Source organism: Brassica napus, chromosome C9 (assembly GCF_020379485.1).
Source record: "Brassica napus cultivar Da-Ae chromosome C9, Da-Ae, whole genome shotgun sequence".
NCBI lineage: Eukaryota > Viridiplantae > Streptophyta > Magnoliopsida > Brassicales > Brassicaceae > Brassica > Brassica napus.
The window spans coordinates 8,979,477-8,980,856 of record NC_063452.1 but is presented as its reverse complement, the minus strand read 5'-3'; the positions used below and the strand labels follow the sequence as shown (position 1 = coordinate 8,980,856).

Sequence of the window (1,380 nt, the reverse complement as noted above, 5' to 3'; positions counted from 1 at the left end):
CTGGAGCAAGAACTTCACCATCTTTCACAGTTTTCTTCGCTTCCCCAACCTTTCCTTTACCCTTGGCTTCCACAATCTTCTCCAAGATTTCATCATTGATTTTCTCATCAACAATCACCACTTCATCATCTAAGTTGATGGCCACCTCTTCACCTAGTTTCTCAGCATCACTGGTGAGGGTTGTAGGAGGTAACTGCTTACCACTCCTAAGGGTGATAGCTTTGGCCTCCTTGGGGTTTTGGTCAGATTTTCCAGGTAGAGATCCTTGCTGGCGAGTCTGGTGAGTGTTCATGGAAGCAAACTGATTCTCTAAATTCTTGACTGTAGAAGCAAGATGTGAGAACTTGTTGTTGAGCTCATTGTAGCTTCCATCAATCTTGGAATGAAGGTTTTTCAACTCATATCCAACATGCTTCTCACTTCTAGTCTGAGACTCCAAGATTTGTTTCAGCAGGGTGTCAGTGCTGCTCCCTTGAGGAGCAGAGGAACCAGATGAGGGGTTTTGATGAGGTTGATAGCTGCCTTGCTGGTTGTTTCGAGGCGGATAACCACTCTGTTGGTTGTTGGGGTAGGATTTCTGTTGGTAGTTGTTGTACTGAAAGTTGGGCTCTTTTTTGTACCAGCTACCATTGTTGTTGATGAAACACAAGTCTTCCTGACCTTCCAAGCCCTCAACCTCATGGACAACAGGTGGTGTATCTTGGCTTGGGTTACCAACAAAGTGCAGCTGCTCTTGTGTGGCTTTATCAGCAAGGAGGATGTCTATCTTATCCTGTAGAGCTTTCAACTCCTTCCTCGTCTGCTTATCATCTGTTCGACTGCTTATGTCGTGGTCTCCACTGTAGACTGCATCACTCTTTACCATGTTGTCAACCAGCTCCTCTGCATCTTCCTCAGTTCTCCCCAAGAAGAACCCATTGCTAGCTGTATCCAGTCTGGCCCTGTACTTAGGAAGAGCACCACGGTAGAATGTGCTCAGCAAGCTCTCCTTAGAGAAACCATGGTGTGGGCATTGAGCTTGGTAGCCCTTGAATCTCTCCCAGGCTTCACTGAATCCTTCCAAGTTCTTCTGTTGGAAACTGGAGATCTCATTTCTTAGCTTAGCAGTTCTTGAGGATGAGAAGAATTTCTCCAAGAATGCTCTCTTGCACTCATCCCAAGTGGTGATAGAGTGGCTGGGTAGAGACTTCTCCCACTGACGTGCCTTATCCCCCAAAGAGAAAGGGAATAGCTTGAGCTTTAAGGCATCTTCGGACACACCATTGGTTTTTGACAACCCACAGTAGCTGTCGAACCTATCCAAGTGATCAAATGGGTCCTCCAGAGCCAAGCCATGATACTTGTTGTTCTCGATCACGTTGAGGAGTCCTGACTTGACCT

At 46.4% G+C, this 1,380-nt stretch overlaps 1 non-coding gene across 1 annotated transcript; it reads left to right on the top strand.

Annotated features, from left to right (window-relative positions):
* The first annotated feature begins 995 nt into the window (after window positions 1-995).
* Window positions 996-1,102, top strand: LOC125593560. The gene has a single exon (XR_007329463.1). It is a non-coding gene; the product is annotated as a small nucleolar RNA R71 (small nucleolar RNA).
* The last annotated feature ends 278 nt before the right edge of the window (window positions 1,103-1,380 follow it).